General features: G+C 52.5%; 1 long non-coding RNA gene across 1 annotated transcript; it reads left to right on the top strand.

Moving 5' to 3' along the window:
* The first annotated feature begins 1,035 nt into the window (after positions 1-1,035).
* LOC103347969 (uncharacterized) lies at positions 1,036-4,191 on the top strand. Its single transcript, XR_516457.5, has 3 exons — positions 1,036-1,310; positions 2,898-3,033; positions 3,905-4,191. It is a non-coding gene; the product is annotated as an uncharacterized LOC103347969 (long non-coding RNA).
* The last annotated feature ends 15,821 nt before the right edge of the window (positions 4,192-20,012 follow it).

Below are 20,012 nucleotides of genomic sequence, written 5' to 3'. Positions count from 1 at the left end.
CTGTTCTGTGCTGCCATCAGTGTGGTGAAGAGGGGAGCAAGGACTTAGCCTACTGGTGTTGCCTGAGTCCCACACCAGAGCGCCTGGGTTTGAATGCTCATTACAGCTTCTGATGTCAGCTTCCCACCAGTGCAGGCCCTGGGAGGCCCTTTCTGGCTCCCAGCTTTGACCTAGCCCACTCAGGGACTTGGGGAATGAACCAGGGGATTGGATGCTCCCATCCCCCAGAAAAAGACAGAAATCTTTCAGACAAAAGGTGCAGAAAGTATAGTCTGCTTAGAATACTGCAATTAGTGCAAAAGGGGGCAAGAGAATCATAGAAAAAAATCTACAGGTACTGCAAAATGTTTGTGGAAAATGTACATCATCTTTTAATTCCAATCCTGAACTTGTTGAAGTCCCCTTTTGTATACAATATGTAAATATGCCTGAAACGTCATTGGATCATTGGGAGGATATGCAAGTCACTGAAGGCACTGGCTGCCTCTAGGGAGAAGCAGGTGTCTGTAAGCCAGGGAGGGAGATGTTGCACCCTCAACTCTTTTGCTTTTAAAATGTTGATCCATACATGCATGTTACCCGTCAATAAATGAACAATCAAAACATTGTTTTCAAAGGTTTTGCAAAATGCTCACAGAAACACTCAGTGGTCTGAGCTGTAAGAACTCGGAACCATTGAGCCGCGACCACACCCCCCGGAAGGGCCAGAGACGCTCCATGCCTGCAACACCGACTTCTTCCTTCCCACCGTGCCCTCCTTCTACACCCAAACCTTGGCACACAATGGTCCATCTCACTGCAGTACCCCCACTTCCTCTTCTCACATCTCTGTCCACAACAGTAGCTGCGTTTTCTTCCTGAGCGCACAGCTGGACTTCGGTTCCCAGCTGTTTCCCAGTTGCAGTTGGGCGTGGCCAAAAGATTGGGTTCAGGCCAATGCAATGTGAATGAAGGGCTGTTAGCCTATCTGGTCTGACCCTGTGGAACCACCCGTACCTGAGCCTGCTGGACTTCGGCGTGTACTCTCTGAGGACCGGAGACTCTTAAGACCTGGTGGTAGGCTCAGAAAGCAACAGCTTGGATCCCAGAATGACAGCGTGGAGCAGAGCCCCATTCCTTTCAGTGGACTGTGACACAAGCAAGAAACAAACTGAGCTTAAGCCACTAAGACCTGGGTTGTTACACTAATCGGCCTGCCTTGGCTACTATTTAAATAGCTGGGATTCAGCCTGCAGGCACTGGTTTAAATGTCACTCTGTCCTTTGAGTCGAACTCCCTGGTTGCTTTAACTGCCTGGAGCTGGGACAGAGGTGAGTGAACACGTTGGTGGGGTGTGTCTGGGGCTTGGCCTGGATTGAGGTGGGGGTAGGGCAGACAGGCATTGCACCATCTGCATTGCGGTGGGGCCAACGGCCAATTTCCTTGTCAAGCTAAACCAGTTTGCAGCAAGAGGGAATGGAGGCTCCCCAAAGGGATACCATAGTGGTTCTGCCAAGCGGCTTCCTAAGAGAAAGGCGACACCGCCTCCGGTGTGACAGTAAGGGCCACGCCCAGTCCGCACAAACTGACTTTTTTGAGGCTTGTTTTCTGTTGACGACTTCGATGAATCGTTCAGTGCTGAACGTATTTGTTCATCTAATCTTACTGAGCTCTTTTTCTGCAGCGGGCTTTGGGCAGGGCATCAAGAGTGCAGAGACTAGCAGCCAGCTGCTGCCCTCCCATGCTCCCAATCTAGTGCAGGAATCAGATACAATCATAACCCCCAGAGCTGCGTGCTGGGGCCCAGCCCTCCTGTAGGGGCCTGAGAGGCCAGAGGGACCCTGAGCCTTACCCGAGGGATCTGCCGTGCAACCCTAAGGAAGGTTAGCGTTCAGCTTAGAGAAGGGAGAGGTGACAGCATGTGTAGAGTTGTTTGTTCTGGTTTTGGTTTTTTTTTTTTTTTTTTTTTTTTTTTTGACAGGCAGAGTGGACAGTAGTGAGAGAGAGACAGAGAGAAAGGTCCTCCTTTGCCGTTGGTTCACCCTCCAGTGGCCACCGTGGCCGGCGCACCACGCTGATCCAATGGCAGGAGCCAGGTGCTTCTCCTGGTCTCCCATGGGGTGCAGGGCCCAAGCACTTGGGCCATCCTCCACTGCACTCCCTGGCCACAGCAGAGAGCTGGCCTGGAAGAGGGGCAACCGGGACAGAATCTGGCGCCCCGACCGGTACTAGAACCCGGTGTGCCGGCGCCGCAAGGTGGAAGATTAGCCTAGTGAGCCATGGCGCCAGCTGTTCTGTTTTGTTTTGACTGGCAGAGTTAGACAGTGATAGAGAGAGAGAGAGAGAGAGAGAGAGAGAGAGAGAGAGAGAGGTCTTCCTTTCATTGATTCACTCCCCAAATGGCTACTACGGCTGGCACTGCGCTGCCAGCGCTGATCCAGAGCCAGGAGCCAGGTGCTTCCTCTTGGTCTCCCATGCGGGTGCAGGGCCCAAGCACTTGGGCCATCCTCCACTGCACTCCCGGGCCACAGCAGAGAGCTGGACTGGAAGAAGAGCAACCAGGACAGAACCCAGCGCCCCAACCGGGACTAGAACCCAGTGTGCCGGCATGGCAGGCAGGGGATTAGCCTAGTGAGCTGTGGAGCCGACCTGTTTGTTCTGTTTAAACAGAGAATTCAGTTCTCAACTCCACTGAAACAATGGGCTGGGGAGCCTGTGGTTTTTTGTTTTTGGCTTTTATTTGAGAGGCAGAGAAACAGAGACAGAGAGAGAGCACGCTCCCATCTGCTGGTTCACTCTCCAATGCCTGCAACAGTCCAGACCCAGCCAGGCTGAAGCCAGCAGCCAGGAATACAATGCGGTTCTCCCACATGTGCACAGGGACCCAACCACCTGAGCTGTCACCGGCTGCCTTGCAGGGTACACACTAGGGTGAGACTGGAGTCAGGACCGGACCCAGGACGCAAGCCCAGGCACTCGGATACGGAACACAGCCATCCCAAGTGGCATCCTACCTGCTAGACCAAATGTCTGTGCCAGCATTTGCAGAGATAGGTAAGTGAGGGGATGCTGAACATTCGGGCTGCTAACTTGACCCAGGGTTAAGTAGCAAATAGTAACAACTTAGCCATTTTCATAATCTCCTTCTCATTTATATCCTTGACTTCCTACTGCCTGCCAGGCACTGAAGGAGGCGTCAGTCAATCCTTATAAGAACCCCAGGAGGAAGGCCCCTGGGTTCTCCCTGTTTCTTGCATGTTTTAGTGCTATGGACTGAAAGTGCCACCCCACCCCCATCCCAAACACACAGAGTTCATGTGTTGAAGCCCTACCCCGAATGGCCTATATTTAGATACAGGGACTTCAGGCAGTAATTAAGGTTTAATGAGGACATAAGCATGGGATCAAAATCTAATAGGAAGAAATCTAAAAAAAAATAAGGGGAGGGGCACTGCTGTGGCATAGTGGATAAAGCTGCCACCTACAGTGCTGGCATCCCATATGGGCACTGATTTGAGTCCCGGTTGCTCCACTACCAATCCAGCTCTCTGCTATGGCCTGGGAAAGCAGTAAAAGATGGCCCAAGTCCTTAGGCCCCTGCACCTGTGTGGGAGACCCAGAAGAAGTTCTTGGCTCCTGGCTTTGGATCAGCCCAGCTCCAGCCATTGTGGCCACCTGGGGAGTGAACCAGTAGATGGGAGCCCTCTCTCCTTCTCTGCCTCTCTGTAACCCTGCCTTTCAAAAAAATAAATAAATAAATCTTTAAAAAAAATCCAATAGGATTGGTAACTTTATGAGAAGATCCCCCCCCATAACTCGTTCAAATAAATAAAATAAATATTTTTGAAAAAAGGAGACAGTTGGGGGCCGGCGCTGTGGTGCAGTGAGTTAACGCCCTGGCCTGAAGTGCCGGCATCCCATATAGGTGCTGGTTCGAGACCCGGCTGCTCCACATCCTGTCCAGCTCTCTGTTGTGGCCTGGGAAAGCAGTGGAAGATGGTTCAAGTGCTTGGGTCCCTGCACCCACGTGGGAGACCCTGAAGAAGCTCCCAGCTCCTGGCTCCGGATCGGCACAGCTCTGGCCATTGCGGCCATCTGGGGAGTGAACCAGCGGATGGAAGACCTCTCTTTTCTCTCTCTGCCTCTCCTCTCACTCTGTGTAACTCTGACTTTCAAATAAATAAATAAATCTTAAAAAAAAAAAAAAAAAAAGAGGAGACATTTGTGTCCAGGAACCTCAAGCACCCTTAACTAGCTCCCGCATCTGCGATGAGGTGGCCCCTTAGTCTGGTGGGTGATCTCTGTGGGTTCTTTACCTTCCCAAAGTCTTGGGCCCTGGCATGGCTGGAGCCACCTTGACTCTCTCCCTCCACTTGCCCACATCTCCTCTGAGGGCCTTGGGAGAAGAGGCACTGCCTCCCTTCCAAGGGTGTCCCTACGCATAGAGAAGAGATGGAGTCAACCAGCCAGACCAGCCAAAGGCCCCTGCCGAGGAGCTGGGGGTGGGAGTGTGGGGGGCCAGGGAGGCTGCCGGCGCCTTTCCCAAAGCCAGACCGCAGTCTAATTACAGGCCGGCTCGGTGCTGAGCAGGGCGGGCTGGCTGGGAGGGCACGGCAGGGCTTGGGGGTGGAGAGGGGCAGTGAGTGTCAGGACCTGCAGGAGGGTCCTGGCTGGAGGCGGGGGCGGGGAGAGGCAGCTCTGTGTCTAGTGTCTGCAGACCACACATGCACTGGGCCTGCAGAGGGTGAAGGGCACACAGCGAGGAGAACCACGCTGTAGTACCGGCTATAGCTCGGGGAGGGGGGGGTTAAGCGACACCTTTTGCCCCCCACCTCTTTCTCAGGCAATCCTCACCCCTCCCCCGTCCCCACCAGCAGCCAAGACAAACAGGTGAAGGTTTGCTGTGTTTGACAGAAGACAAAACGGGAAGATCCAGAAGTGACACAGACCGCTCAGCGGTGACAACCTAGAATGACGTTGTGGGGCCCCCTGCTCACGGCAGGGGGTATCTAAAGGAAGAGGAAGGAGCAGGCTTGGCTGACAGGGGTTCCCCTCGCCTAGGCCAGATGGGGAGCTGAGACGTCCTGTGTGTTCACGCCCAGGGGACATCAGAAGGCACGGTGTGGCTCGGGGACCTGAGTGGTGCACATCCGGGCTCTCAGTTTTGCCTTTCTGACCTTGTTGTCCTTCCTCTGGGTCTGGAAGTCCCTCGGAAGTGAATCTCACTGGCCCCCGCCTCAGAGCCCCTCTGACAGCCCTCAGAAAGCTCCTGCCCCTGCAGCTTCTGCGTGGAGTGCCCAGGTGGTTCTTTAGAAGGCGCCCCATGCTTTTGACCTTGGGGGCCTGTTTGGAGATTTCAGTCCCCAGTGGCTTGGGTGCATCTCCGTGGCCCTAGGAGCTGTGACTCCCTCCCCCCGAGCAGCAAAAGCCACCGCCGTGCCAGGCTAAGCACTCTCAGCCGCTTTCGGCACCTGCTCCCGATTCACCGCGGGGACTGCCACACAGCTTGTGGCTTGTGGACGCAGCAGGCTTTCCTGTACTCGGATCCCGGCACCGGCCTCAGATCGCCGAGCACCCACTCATGGCCACTGGGGGTGCAGAGACTTTGAAGCTGCTCAGGCCCTCCCCTGTTATCTCATGCTTAGGGGCACGATCCATTTGGGTACCGGTGATTGTCTTTATCACCCATGGAAGAAGGAAGACACTGCTATGGTCTGAATGCATACCCCACGGTTCGTGTGTTGGCTACGTCATCCTCAAATTGATGGTATTTGGAGGCGGAACTTTGTGGGATCATGGAAGTTGGCTGAGGTCAAGGGGCTGGGGCTCCCGCGATGGTGTTAGTGGCTTTATCAGAAGAGGAAGAGCAACCTTAGCCACAGCTGGCTCAGTCTCCCTACGCCACGGGACACCCTCTGCGTGTGACGATACAGGAGAAGGGCCTCATCAGAAGCCAGGACATGCTCTGGAACTGCCCCGCCTCCGGAAGCACAAGTCGTGAACTATGCTCTGTAAATGAGCCAGGCTCGGGAGGAAGGCAGACACTGTCACAACAGCCCGCAAACAGCTCTTTACAAAATGGGAACTTCCTGGTGACAGTGACAGCTCAACAGGGCAGAGTTCTCTGCTAGCATCTCCAGGGCTGGGGCAGGAGTTGACTCACCAACGACCAGATGTGTGTCACACATCTCCAGCATCTCAGAGGTGGCTAGCAAGGGAACCCACAGGCCTCCACATCCACAGAGATGGTTAGCTAGCGGACAGAACCCGCCAAGGCAAAACAGCTGATGGTGTTAAAGTTTCTGGAAAAGGCTGATGCTAAAAGAGACTAGACCAGGCCTGGTGTGTGTGGCTCTCAGAGGCTCTGCCCACGTCTTGTCCGCCCCATGGCTGCTCTTGCCTTGCTGCGAAGGCAGAAGCAGCTGGCATTGCCATGGCAACCACGCAGCATCAACTTCCAACTCACTGCGGAATGTTCTATCACAAGAGCAAAGCCCCCTGAAAATGTGTTTGGAAATTGGGATCCACAAGCAGAAAATGATGGCAGGGAGCTGTGGAGAACTGCAGAAGGAGGGCGTAGTCACGTTTCCTGCCTCCTTACTTACCCACGAATGCAACCCAAAGGCACAAGACTAACCCAATTTCAAGGCAGAGAAACAGAGAGAGAGATATGTCATCAAGGCTTATCTCTGGGGAGACGCAGAGAGCAGAGGCACTGTTTTCATGACGCACAAATGCTCTGAGTAACTGTTGGCGATCAGCTCAAGAGGAGCTACGAAGACGGCACCTGCTTATCAGTGGGACAAAAGCACAGTGGGTCCCCGCTGCTTCCTCACCTGCAGACTCAGCTGTCCGTGGATGGAAAATTCTATTTGGAAAAAATAAAATTGCATGTGTACATAACAAGGACAGACTTTTTTTCTTGTCATAATTCCAGAAACAATTCAATGGAACAACTATTGACATAGCAATTACATTGTATTAGGTTTTAGAAATCACTAGAGATGATTTAAAGTACACAGGAGGATGTGCGTAGGTCCTAGGCAAATAGCACACCTTTTTATAGAAGGAACTTGCACATCTGTGCTCTTTGACATCTGCAAGTGCACCTGGGACCAACCTCTATGGATAGTGAGGGGCATCCTCTGTGTTAAACTGCTGCCTGCAATGCCAGTGCCTCATATCGGAGCACCAGTTCAGTTAAGCTCCCGGCTAATGCACCTGGGAAGGCAACAGATGATGGCTCAAGTGCTTGGGCCCCTGCCACCCACGTGGGAAATCTGGGTGGACTTCCTGGATCCTGGCTTCAGCCTGGCCCAGTCCCAGCTGTTGTGGCCATCTGGGGAGCAAACCAGCAGATGGAAGGAAGATCAAACTGAACCTCTTCTTTCCCATAAAGCTCCTCTCAGATGTTTTAGTTAAAGTAACAGAAGTCCAACCAACCCGGGAGGTGAGCCTCAGCAGGGCTTCACGACCTTTGTTTACCTTTGTGGCCAGATAACCCTCGCTGTGGGCAGTTTCCTGTGCACTGTAGCCTGCTTCCAGCACCCCGGCTCTCTATGCCTCGATGCCGTTAGCACCCATGAATTTTGACAGCCAAAAGCGTCTCCAGATATGGAGGGCAAATTCACCCCAGTTTGAAAGAACCACTGTACTAGATTAAGACAAAGAAATGGGAGTGAGGAAAGCAGGGGAGGTGAGGTTTTGACTTTCATCATCAAAGAGAGAGAACGGCAGGTGTGAGTTGGAGTCTCAGGAACAAGTGGACTCAGCCCCCGGAATATCACCAGAACATTCTCTCCTTCTTGCTCCTTAATCGTTTTCCAGCCCATCCACCTTGTTCTGTTGGAGGAGGTGGAGCGACGGCTGTGGGAGCCCGAGGTCACAGGGTTTAGCCTTACCAGAGACAGGGATTCTACTTCCTCCCGCCGGGCTTCACTCTGGGCTCTGATTGGCCCAGCCTTGGTCACGTGGCCCTCCTCGCCCCCTGGTGGCAGCGGGAGGAGCAGTGCGCGAAGTGCTAGGAAGATGAAACAGTGGTTGTCCCCCTTCCGGGGCAGCTGGTTTACCCAGGTCTTGGGGGTGAGCTAAGGGACTGTGCGGGAAGCAGCATTCGGCTCGCTTTTCCACGCAAGTGCAGTAAGGAGATGGAGCTGGCCCTGAGCGTGAGCTCCACACTGACCCGCAGGACGGGGGTGGGTTCTGCGTGGCGGGGAGGGGCCCCTCTGGGCTGTTAGCGGAGGCGGATTGATTTGGTGTCAGCTTGGACAGTGTCTCTGGAGGAGGTGAGCGTGTACAGTGTGGAGCTGAGCAAGGGGGACTGGCCTGGGTGACGTGGGCGGGCCTGATGCCACCGCTGAGCGGAACAAACGGGCACCAAGGGCTTCCCCAGCAGACAGCTCGTGCACTCATCTGTGCCCAGGCTCTGCTGGGGCTCCGGCCTGGCAGCCCACGCTGCAAATCTGGGGCGTGCCGGCCTCTGTTCTCCGGTGCCAGCTCCTCCGAATGGATCTCTTACCCTCCCTGTACTCACACTATTGGTTCTACGTCCCCAGAAAACCCTGGTGAATAAGACAGCTTCTCATCAGCTGCTCCCCGAATAAAGAGGAGAAAAGTGGATTTCTAGTTTCTGCAGGAGTCAAGAAGAAACACAGTGGGTTTTTCTTCCTAAAGGCAGAGTAACCCAGACAGAGGGAGAGACAGAGAGAGATCTTCCTTCTGCTGATTCGTCCCCACCACGTGGTCCCAGGGGCCGGGTCGGACCAGGCTGAAGCCAAGAGCCCAGAACTCCATCCAAGTCACCCAAGTGAGTGGCAGGGTTGCCAGCACTTGGACCATCTTCTGCTGCTTGCCCAGGTGCTTTAGTAGGAAGAAACTGGATTGGAAACGGAGTAACTTGGACTCAGCCAGCACTCCGATACGGAATGCCAGCATTCCAAGAGTGGCCTAACACACAGCCCCAAAGTGTAGTGTTTAAGGAAGGAAAGTGGAGGGGCTGGAGCTGTGGCACAGTGGCTTAAGCCACCACCTGCAATGCCAGTATCCCATATGAGCAAGGGTTCGAGTCCCGGCTGCTCCACTTCCTACCTAGCTCTCTGCTAGCAGACCTGAGAAAGCAGTGGAAGATGGCCCAAGTCCCACTTGGCTCCTGGCTTCAATATGGCCCAGCCCTGGCTGTGTGGCCATTTGGAGATCTTGCTCTCTCGCTCTATCTCTCCCTCTCTCTTTGTAACTCTGCCTTTCAAATAAATAAATAGATCTTTAAAGAAAAGGAAAGTGGCAAGCTCAGAACAGCACAGGATAAGGATCTTTCTTGTTAGCAGACATTGAAGAAGCTGGAGATAGGGCCAATAATATCTACAATGAGTACCAGGTGGGCCAGGTCGCAGCAGAGCTCAGCAGGGTGAGGAAGGTTGGGTGTGAAATTCTGACTATTAGAGCAACTAAAAATAGAAGCCATTGATTTCACTGCAGATGAGGGGACAGCAGGAGAGGGAGGCCAAGGCCATGGGCTGAGAAGCCAGGCGGAGGCCGTGGAGAATGAGAACAGGAACAGCCCACGGAGGGCGACAGCAGCCATCCCTGCTGCCTCAAGTCAGTGAGTTCCTGCCACCCGTGGGGCAGACCTGGGCGGTATTCCTGGATCCTGGCTCCAGGCTCCAGGCTTGACACATCCTTGGCTGTTGCAGGCATCTGGGGGAGTGAATCATCAAATGGAAGACTTTTGGGTCCAGCGCTGTGCCGTAGCCAGTAAAGCCGCTGCTTGCAGTGTCAGCATTCCATATGGGTGCTGGTTCGAGACCCAGCTGCTCCACTTCTGATCCAGCTCTCTGCTATGGCCTGGGAAAACAGTGGAAGGTGACCCAAGTTTCCTTGGGCCCCTGCACCTGCGTGGGAGACCCGGAAGAAGTTCCTGGCTCCTGGCTACAGATCGATGCAGTTCCAGCTGGGGAGTGAACCAGTGGATGGAAGACCTCTCTCTCTCTCTGCCTCTCTTTCTCTCTCTGTGTAACTCTGACTTTCAAATAAATAAATAAATAAATATTTTTTTAAAAAGGAAGCCTTCTTTCTCAAATAAATAAATTTTCAGCATTCTTTAAGATTTTTTAAATGTTACTATTATTATTTTTAAATGTTTCAGCACTCTTAAGGGGGCCCTGCTTGATTGTACAGTCACCTCTGGGTTTCTGGAAAGGGAGGGACTGGGGTAGGTCCCAGGACACCTGTAAATACCCAAATCTGTGGGTGCCCAAGTCTCTTATCTAACGTGGCAGATATTTGTGTAGAAGATGAGTATATCCTGTTTAATACTTTCAGTCTTTCTAGATGACCTACAATACCCAATATAAAATGTTATGTGAGGCCGGCGCCGCGGCTCACTAGGCTAATCCTCCGCCTTGCGGCGCTGGCACACCGGGTTCTAGTCCCGGTTGGGGTGCCGGATCCTGTCCTGGTTGCCCCTCTTCCAGGCCAGCTCTCTGCTGTGGCCAGGGAGTGCAGTGGAGGATGGCCCAAGTACTTGGGCCCTGCACCCATGGGAGACCAGGAGAAGTACCTGGCTCCTGCCTTCGGATCAGCACGGTGCACTGGCCACAGCGCGCCGGCCATGGCAGCCACTGGAGGGTGAACCAACGGCAAAAGGAAGACCTTTCTCTCTGTCTCTCTCTCTCTCACTGTCCACTCTGCCCGTCAAAAAAAAAAAAAAAATGTTATGTGAATGTTTGTTACACAGTATTGTTTAGGAAATGGCTACAAGGAAAAGTTTGTGTTCAGTACAGACATCATTTTTTTCTTTTTAATTTTTTTTTTTTTTTTTTTTTTGACAGGCAGAGTGGACAGTGAGAGAGAGAGAGACAGAGAGAAAGGTCTTCCTTTTTCCATTGGTTCACCCCCCAGTGGCCGCTGTGGCCAGCACGCTGCGGCCAGCACACCGCGCTGATCCCTAGCCAGGAGCCAGGTGTTTCTCCTGGTCTCCCATGCGGGTACAGGGCCCAAGCACTTGGGCCATCCTCCACTGCACTCCCGGGCCACAGCAGAGAGCTGGACTGGAAGAGGAGCAACTGGGACAGAATCCAGCGCCCCGACTGGGACTAGAACCCGGTGTGCCGGCACCACAGGCGGAGGATTAGCCTATTGAGCTGTGGCGCCGGCCGACGTCACCTTTTTAAAAAAGATTTTTTGTTTATTTATTTGAGAGGTAGAGTTACAGAGACAGGGAGAGGCAGAGAGAAAGGTCTTCCAACCACTGGTTCACTCCCAAAATGGCTGCAACAGCCAGAACTGGGCATAGAAGCAGGACAGGGAGCTGTGATGGAGCCGCACAGAGAGCAGCTCACGGGCCTTCAATGTGTCTTCATAGCAGAAGCTGCGGGGGCCAACAGCCTTCCTGCACAGAACAGCCCGCAGAGCGCCCGGGGTGGGGGTGGGGGTGGGGGGCTGGGGGGAGGAGAGGCAGGGAGCACTAAGCGGGCCTGGAACAGAGGCTCGGGCCAAAGGATGCTGAACCCGTCACTTTCTAGCTCAGGGTACTGGGAACAGCCAAGTCGCCCTCTCTGTGCTTGGCTGCCTCACACACGAGGGGACTTCAGAATATTTGTGGAAATGTCACCGGTGAAGCGGTGTCGGAGAGAATATTATTACCTTGGTTCTCTGTCTCCCACGGAAGGAGAATTTCCAAGCGGACAAGCAGAGAGATTTAAAAGCGAGAATTATTATTATCAGTGACTTCCAGCCAGGGTGGCATGGAGAGGGGCTTCCAAACGAGATAAAATCCAAAGGGCCCCTTGGCACTGGTATTTTTCTTTTTTCTTTCTTTTTCTTTTTTTTTTTTTTTTTTTTTTGACAGGCAGGGTGTATAGTGAGAGAGAGAGACAGAGAGAAAGGTCTTCCTTTTGCCGTTGGTTCACCCTCCAATGGCCGCCACGGCTGGCACGCTGCGGCCGGCGCACCGCGCTGATCCGAAGGCAGGAGCCAGGTGCTTCTCCTGGTCTCCCATGGGGGCACTGGGATTTTTAAGCCCAATTTTGAAAAAAAAAAAATGTTGACATTCAGTTACAAGGCAGGGAAAAAATCCATCAAAAGACCTGATTTGCAGTCCTTTCCCCTGTGTTCCTGGCTCTGGATAAGACAAAAGAGCCACTCCGAGGGTGGGGTCCCTAATTTGTTTTACAGTAAACCGGGAGCTCAGAAGGGCGGAGTCACCACTCCCCGGCTATTCTCATGATAAGATTGGCCGGCACTTCTGACCTTGCTAAGGATAACTTTTGGGGGGACATTTTCCACCCTTAATTTCCAGACTGCCTTTTAACTCATTTGACTCCTTATTCTAAAAGCTAAGCTTATTTGGGTGCAAAACAACACCTTTGAATTTCACATGCAGTTTTTTCCTAATACATATTTTCCATGGACTTCTTTGAAGATCCCTTCTACTACAGAAATAATGAAAATAACAACCACACTGGGTTGCTGTGCAGATTAAACAATGATAGGGTTAAGCCTGGTACACAGGGAAATGTTAGGGAAAATCCTGGCTCATTTTGCGATGAGGAACTGAGGGTTAGAAATGAAAGGTAGCAGGTGCTGCTAAGCAGGCGCCTGAGATACCCCAGGTCCTAGCTACAGGATTTCCAATGATCCTCACCACCTGCCTGGGAAGCAGGAGCCATTATTCCACGTGACTGACAGATGGGGAAGTTAAGGGACAGAGAGAGGAAGGGAGTGTCCAAGGTCAAACAGCGGGCCCACAAAGCGAAGACAGAGCTTTGTTTTCTAACTCGAAACCCCACCCTCTCCTGTCCTTAAAGCACCTTGGAATGTGCAAGGGGGATGAAGATTTATTGGCCAGACTGTTAAGAACTGCAGAGCAGAGGAAGAGGAAGAGGAAGAGGAGAGGGCGGTGAAGGAGGAGGGCAAGGAGCAGAAGCTTTCCTTGCTCGGACGCTGGGGGAGGAGTGCAGAAATGCTCTTCACTCTAGGATAGTCTCATCCCCATTTCACAGCTAAGAAAGCTGAGACTCACCCAAGTGAACGGCCCAGCCCCAGGAGGCACAGCCAGTAGCTACTAAACCGGGACTAAAATCAGATCTGGCTGTGCACCTGTTGTGGAGTTCAGTTATGCATAATTAATTCAAACCATGAGTTAGTTTAGATTAAGTACATTTGAAATTAAGGCTTAATAGTATGTAGTATGTTAAGATTAAATGATATAAAAAATGGGGCAACATATTAAAATCTTGGTCTTAAGAACTTTCAGGACCTGTCATGAGAACCACCGTTCCTCCATGACAGGCTTTATTTTAAGCCAGAAAAGATGGGCCTAGGGGTACAGGAGTGAAACTATTCCTGGAATTTAGATTCTTCCACCTTCCTGTGTGATGCCTAGCCCCTAAGTTGCTCAAATGCACCAATAAAATGCATAAATTTAGGTAATCACCATATAAGGAATAAGGAACTTGCCTACGTGTGTAGTGATATATGTACTTCTTGACTCGAGTGCATAAAAATGCTGGGAGGGAGAGGGACAGGGCTTCTTGCCTCAGCACTGCGCTGCATCGTATGTGCCGGTAAGAGCCCCAGCTAGCTGGTAATAAAATCCTCTTGCTGTTGCATCCAGCCTGCTTTTTGTGAGTTGTTTTGGGGAGGATCTCATACCGGACACAACACTGTTAGAGTTGCTGGCGCAGAGAGGTGCTCTATAAATACTTGTTGAATACATGCATGAACAGTAGGTGCTCAGTATGCTTTTTTCAAAGATCTATTCATTTATTTGAAAGGCAAAGTTTACAGGAGAGAGGGAGAGACATAGAGAAAGAGAGAGAGAGAGAGAGAGAGAGATCTTCTATCCAGTGGTTCACTTTCCAAATGGCTGCAATGGCCAGGGCTGGGCCAGGCCGAAGTCAGGAGCTGGAATACCATCTGGATCTCCCCTGTGAGTGGCAGGTGCCCATTCCTTTGGACCGTCTTCCACTACTTTCCCAGGCACATTGGCAGGGAGCTGGATCAGAAGCGGAACAGCTGAGACTGGAACTGGTGCTCATATGGGACTCCAGTGTCCCAGGCAATGGCTTAACCTGCTGCACCACAGCACCGGCCCCAGTGTGGTTTTTGTGTGTGAGTGAAATCAGTAACTGCATACTTAATGTTTGCTGGTCAGTTGTATGTGTGTTCCTACATTTAATGCTCATGAACAGCTTTTGGGGGAAGGAGTTGCCCCACCTTTTACAGATCAGATCAGAGAAGGTGAGTGACTTACCCATGGTCATGTGTCTATCGGTGACAAACGTGGGATTCAAGCCAGGTTCTGCCTGACTTCAAAACTGCCGCCTGTTCCACTCATCTGTGCTACCTCAAGATCAAGTGGAAACCAAGCCAGCAGAAGGCTCACTTCCCCAGAGGAATGTAGGGCTTCATCTTCTCACTTCCTGGCCAGAGCTACATCACCAGACCCGCAATCCGGTCGCTAGAACATGGATCAACAGGGAAGCTTCAGGATGATGTCCAGCTGCACCTGTTTGACGTGCATCTCTAAGATGCCGATGAAATAAGCGGCCTCATCTCTGGGCTGCCCCAGCCCTGCTGGTTTCAGTCCTGGGTTGTACAAGAGCTCAGCGAGGTGAGGTAGCTTACCCAAGGCCACACAACCAGGTCCTGGGAGAGCTGGCTGGAGTTTCCTCCTAGCTTGGCTGGACTCCAAAGCCTACATTTTCTCTAAGCTTTCTCCCTTTGTGTTTTATGTGTGCATTCTCAGGTTCAGGATCCAAATCACATCCCGTAGACATCGGCTCTCTTCCCAATCCCAAGTGATTTCGCTCTCAACTCCTTGGCAACTAATTTAAGTTTCATTTTGAATTTTCTCAGTATTCTTTGAGCCTTAATAAGAGTCTCTGGAGACCAAAACATATTGGGGGAGGGGGAATCCATTCAAATAAGCCTTTGAGGACAATTCCAATTTGGCTCAAAGATTAAAGTGTAGTTGATGATCATGATCCCATCTTTCCAGCACCACCTCTTTTTCCTGGGAATTATCCTAGCCCCACTCCAACCACTACCTGTAGCTTAAGAGGCTGTGTTTTGCCCTGGCGCTGTGGCATAGTGAGTAAAGCTGCAGACTACAACAATGACATCCTATCTGGGGCCGGTTCCAGTCCCAGCTGCTCCACTTCTGATCCAGTTCCCTGCTAATACAACTGGGAAAGCAACAGAAGATGGCCCAAATGCTTAGGCCCCTGCACCCATGTGGGAGACCCAGAAGAAGCTCCTGGTTCTAGGATGGCTTCAGATTAGCCCAGCTCTGGCCATTGTGGCCATTTGGGAAGTGAACCAGTGGATGGAAGACCACTCTCCCTCTTTCTCTCTCTCGTCTCTGTCTCTGTAACTCTACCTTTCAAATAAACAAAATAAATCTTAAAAAAAAAAAAGAGGCCATGTGTCTTGTATGAACAGTCTCCCTAGTCACTGTCAACTGAGCCAACCTGAGCCATGAGCCAGTCATGCAATCTCTTCTCTCAAACAGTTTATTTGTTTATTTAAAAGGCAGAGAGTTACAGAGAGGCAGAGACAGAGGCAGAGAGAAAGGTCTTCTATCCACTGGTTCACTCCCTAAATGGCTGCAGTGGCCAGAGCTATGCCCAATTTGAAGCCAGCAGCCAGGAGCTTCTTCTGGATCTCCCATGTGGGTACAGGGATCCAAGCACTTGGGCCATCTTCCATTGCTTTCCCAGGTGCACTAGTAGGGAGCTGGGTTAGAAGTGGAGCAGCTGGAACATGAATCGGCACCCATATGGGATGCTGGTACTGCAGATGGAGGCTTAGCCTACCACGCCACAGTGTTGGCCCCCTCTCAAACAATTTTGATTGATCCCGATAAGATCAATCAGAGACCTTCTGTGCCATTGTAATATAATAAGAATATATATGCAGACATAGTTCATGGAAAACAGAATTAAAAGATAAGCTTATTTTGATTCAAAAACTGTTTAAATCCACCGCATAAGAGGAGTCCTCATAGTGTCCATTGAGGCTATGTGTGGAGTTCAAGCATTTCTTACACCAAATACGCAAGCATCTTACTTCCATTTCCTGTGAACCTTTTAAGTTCCCTCTCACACACATTTGGTCTTTCTCCTGCATTCCTGGAGTCCCTCCAGGGCTCTTCAAATCCCTGTAATTTCCTGAGTGACAGGGATGAGAGGAGCATTTTTGGTGTGTGGTATTTGGTTAGTCCCTAGCTCCCGAGATCAAGGCATCAAAGTCCCTCGGAGTCTGGTGGCAGTGGCGTCAGTGTCTTTCTGCGTGGTAGTGAGGTGGCTGGGGCTGGCCACCAGAAAGACCAAGGCAAGAGAGGATGGTTGGAGCTTTCAGCCCCACCTCTGGAGAGGACGAGGGAAGAGAGGCTGGAGATGGACTCAACCAGCAGCGGCCAGTGATTTCATCAACTCCGCCTGTGTTGCGAAGCCTCCATAGCAACGGCAATCAGTGGCGCATGGAGAGGACCTGCAGTTGGCACCCAGCACGGGGAGGGGTTAGGAGAAGGGTGCATCTGCAGAGAGGGTGGGAGCTCCAAGCTCCTTCCCCCACGCCCCGCACACCCTCCCACCTGGCTGCTCCTGAGTCAGAGCCTGTATAACAAGCTGGCGACCATAAGCAAAGTACCTTTCCAATTTCTGTGGGCTGTTTCAGAAAATTATCCAAATCTCCTGATTTAGAGCTGATTGGTCAGAAGTGTGGGAGCCCCAAAACCTGTTCCTGGCATCTAAAGTTGGGGGAGGAGGCGGTCCTATGGACCCTTAACTTGTGAGGTCTGACCCAAGCTCTAGGTGGACAGGTGTTTAGGGACTTGGAGATCCGGTTATCAGGTGGGAAGCATCCACACAAGTGCGGCTGCCATGCTCTGTGAGACAGGCGTACGTGACTTCCTGCTGTGGTTTGCATGGGTGCCCCAGAAGTTCATGTCCTGGCAACTGAATCCCCAAAGTCATAACAAGTTAGTGGTCTTTGGAGGTGGGACCGTGGAGGGATTGCTAGGGTTCGAGGAGGTCATGGGGGCAGGTGCCCCTGGGATGGCGTTAACAGCCTCCTAAGAGGAGGCCATCAGCTGGCTCTGTGCCACCATGTCCTGCCCTCTGCCCTGTTGTGACATAGCCAGAGGCCCTCACCAGACACCTAGTAGATGCTCTTGAACTTCTAGCCTCAACAAGATACAAATACATTCAGATACAAATGTGTCTGATACAGATCCCAGATACAGATACAAATCCCAGCCCTGTTCGCTAGTCTCTGTAACCTTAAGAACTAGAAAAACCATAGTATCTTCTTCAAACAAAGCTGTAAAAGGTCAAAAAATCCTGCGGTAGGGAGTGCCTGAGAGCAGTTGGTTGCTGTTATTAATCACAAACGTAGCAAACGTCCTGAACTTCTGCAGTTGTCAAGAACTGGAGGCATTCAACCCTCTGGGACACACGAGTGCACCGGTCGGGGTATCCTCGGGGGATACTGGTGCCCCAGCCTGCTTCCTGGAAGTGCCAGCCACTAGGGGCCAGCCTCAGCTCAGCCCCCTTGGAAAGTGTCACTCTCTTCCCACTCCCCACCCTGCTAAGCCCAGTCTGAGCCCCAACCCCTTGAGATTAAGATGGCAAAACACAGGACTCTGGGATAAGCCCAGAGCCCTTCCCTTAGCGTGTGAAATCTACCCCGGAGAAGCCTCTGCCAGCCAGGCCTGCCCTCTTCTCTCCAAGAGACCAGGTATGTGCTGGTACCGGGGCTCAGGAACAACCTGAGCCCACGCACAGGCACGTACGCACCCCACGCCTCCTCAACCTCGCACAGGCACACTCCCAGTTAGAACCCTGAATTCACACATTCCCAGGATCTATCTGCAACCTTGAACTTAGACCTCACATTCAACCCCTGTACACACAGAAACACTCTCCCGCCTGGGGCACATGGGCACAGATGCATCCACAAATGTCATGCCATCACTCACACACACACACACACACGCCTGCATGTGACTCTTGTATGGCAGAGAAACTGATTTTTCTAGGGAAGCACTCAGAGCACAGGCTGAGCAAAATCAAGGGGGAGAGGGAAGTTAGCAGGAGACCAAGTGGGCTGGGGGAGGGGAGGAAGCTCTTGGCAGGAACTGCAAGGTGCTTGAGTCCCGTAAAGACCCAAGGAGCAGGCGCACCTCTTTCCTCTCTTCCTTGAGTTAGGCTGGAGTCCCTCGGACGGGGGCTCCCTCTATGCCTGCCCATGCTCAGTGGGCTTTTGTCAGAAGATTTTCTTGGGGATGCCTTCCCCAACCTCCCAACCTGACCATGCATGGTGCATTCCCCCCGCCACACACACACACACACACACACTCCCTAGCTCCCAGCTTGTTTTCCTAATATCAGCACGAAAAGACTGAAGACTTTACCTTCTTGTTGCTTTTTTATATCTTTTTTTTTTTTTTTTGACAGGCAGAGTTAGACAGAGAGAGAGAGACAGAGACAGAGAGAAAGGTCTTCCTTCCGCTGGTTCACCCCCCAAAAGGCCGCTACAGCTGGTGCGCTGTGCCGATCCGAGGCCAGGAGCCAGGTGCTTCCTTCTGGTCTCCCAGGCGGGTGCAGGGCCCAAGCACTTGGGCCATCCTCCACTGCCTTCCTGGGCCACAGCAGAGAGCTGGACTGAAAGAGGAGCAACCGGGACAGAATTCGGCACCCCAACCGGGACTAGAACCTGGGGTCCCGGCACCGCAGGCAGAGGATTAGCCAGGTGAGCGCCAGCCACTTTTTTATATCTTGTCCATTGTTTAGTCCCCTCTAAAATTTCCACTTCCTGAAGGCAGAGGTTTTTGTTTTGTTGTTCACTGCTTGATGTGCAATACCACAGTGCCATGCAAGCAGTAGGCACCCAAGAAAAATGAAGTTTTATGACTATTTCATTCCCCAAACCTCACCCTCCCCCACCATCACTCTAGCACCACGAGGTAGGGGGTGCGTGAAGCCTCGCCTCACAGGGGAGGCAGCGTGGAGTGGGTGAGGGACACCCCTGTAGGAACACAGCGACCCAGCCATCGAACCCAGCACGCTGGGCTACAGGACCTGGCTGTCAGAGCTGGAAAAGAGCACAGGGAAGCTCACCACCCTTGTCTGCACTCCAGGCGCTCACCTCCACCATGAAGTTCAGCACCACCCTCCCTCGGGCGGCCCCTCGCTTCCACTTTGAGATGTGAGGTCACGCAAGCTTGCAGAAGCATCGCCAAACAGTTCCCTGATTTGATCCCCACAAACCAGACTTCCTGCCCTGCTGCGGAGGCCCCTTGAGGTTCTGGAAGGTGAATCCCTGACCTGAGGTCTCACCCTTGGTTAGTGGTGGCTGCTGGCCTGAGGCCTCTCATGTCCCCAGGGTCCTGGGATGTGCGAGTGGCATGTACTTCTTCCAGCCTCGTCTGTCCGTGGTGGCGTGAGTCCAATGGCACAGGGAAGAAACCATCCTTGCTACTGCTTCTTTCTTTCATTCAGCGGATGCCAGTGAATAAATACCACATGCCAGGCACTCAGTGGACCTCCCCTGCCCCCAGGTGGCATTCAGGGCCTGTGTGTGGTCAGAGGACTGAAGGCAGAAATTGAGGGACCCTGGGGAGTACATGGGTGGGCCCCTAGGAGGCCAGGAAGCCTTCCTGCAGGGAGGAATGAGTGCTTGTACCGAAGTGGCAGCAATGAAGGGTTGTGAGCGAGTCACGGCCCTGGGACATCTCATCTAACCCACCATTGCCCCTGGGAACACAACGCTGCCTGGGGAAGTACCTTCCAAAGCCCCCAGCTGTTGCCAACAGGCAGTGCCTCCCAGCGCCACCCTCAGGCTGGCCGCTGCGGGCTTCTCAGGACCCCTGCAGGTTCCCTGCCGCTGGTTCGCCTCCTCCGTCTCCAGGCAGGCAGAGTGCAGCACGGGCCTGATTTATTAGCCTCATCCTGCGATCATCCCAGATGCTGGCGCTGGTCTCATTCACCGACCTGCCTGAGGGCCGGGGAAGGAAACTCATTAGGCCTGCC

Source organism: Oryctolagus cuniculus, chromosome 6, assembly GCF_051225735.1.
Source record: "Oryctolagus cuniculus isolate XC-2025 breed Fujian yellow rabbit chromosome 6, ASM5122573v1, whole genome shotgun sequence".
Classification (NCBI taxonomy): domain Eukaryota; kingdom Metazoa; phylum Chordata; class Mammalia; order Lagomorpha; family Leporidae; genus Oryctolagus; species Oryctolagus cuniculus.
The sequence above is the reverse complement of the archived record's forward strand: the minus strand, read 5'-3'. Positions and strand labels throughout refer to the sequence as shown.